The sequence below is a fragment of the Microtus ochrogaster genome, unplaced genomic scaffold (genome assembly GCF_000317375.1).
Source record: "Microtus ochrogaster isolate Prairie Vole_2 unplaced genomic scaffold, MicOch1.0 UNK421, whole genome shotgun sequence".
In the NCBI taxonomy this organism is placed as follows: domain Eukaryota; kingdom Metazoa; phylum Chordata; class Mammalia; order Rodentia; family Cricetidae; genus Microtus; species Microtus ochrogaster.
This window is the reverse complement of record NW_004949519.1, coordinates 2,774-3,731: the sequence shown is the minus strand read 5'-3', so window position 1 is coordinate 3,731 and position 958 is coordinate 2,774.

The following is a 958-nucleotide window of genomic DNA, read 5'->3' as shown; positions in this document are numbered from 1 at the left end:
GTATGTGGATTAGTATCATGTCTCCAAATCAATTCCTTTGATTTGCATATCTGTTTTTAATGCCAATACCAAGCTCTTTTTCTTAATGTCATTCTATAGTAGAGCTTAAAGTCAGGGATGGTGATTTCTCTGGAAGTTACCTTACTGTACATGATAGTTTTGGTTATACTGAAGTTTTTGTTTTCCATATGAAGTTGAATATTGTTCTTTCAAGGTCTGTGAATAATTGTGTTCATATTTAGATGGGGATTACCTTGAATTTGTAGATTGCTTTTGGTAAGAATGTCAGTTTTATTATGTTGATCCTACCTGTCCAAGAGCATGGTGGTAAATCTTTCCATACTCTTATATCTTCATCAAATTATTTCTTCAAAGACTTAAAGCTCTTGTCATACAGGTCTTTTAGTTATTTGGTTAGAGCTACCCCAAGATTGTTTATGTTATTTGTGACTATTGTAAAGAGCGATGTCTTTCTGATTTCTTTCTCAGCTCATTTATCATTTTAATATATGAAGGTTACTGATTTTTTTGTTAATCATGTATTCTGTCACATAAGGTGTTTATCACCTACTGGGATTCACTGGTAGAATATTTGGGGTCACTTATTTATACTAGCATATAATCTTCCCTTCCAATTTGTATTTCTTTGACCTGTTTTTTTATCTTTTGCTCTAGCTAGACCTTCAAGTACTATATTGATTAAATATGAAGTGAGTGAACAGTCTTGTCTTGTTCCTGACTTTAATGGTCTCAGTTTGAGTTATTCTCCATTTAGTGTGATGTCAACTGTTGACTTGCTATATACTGACTTTCTTGTGATGGAGGAAGGTCATTGGTTAAGTAATAAAGAAACTGCTTGGCCTCATAGGTTAAAACATAGATGGGAGGAGTAAGAACAGAATGCTGGGAGGAAGAGGAAGTGAGCTCAGAGGCCATGCTCCTGTTGCCTGGGCAGACA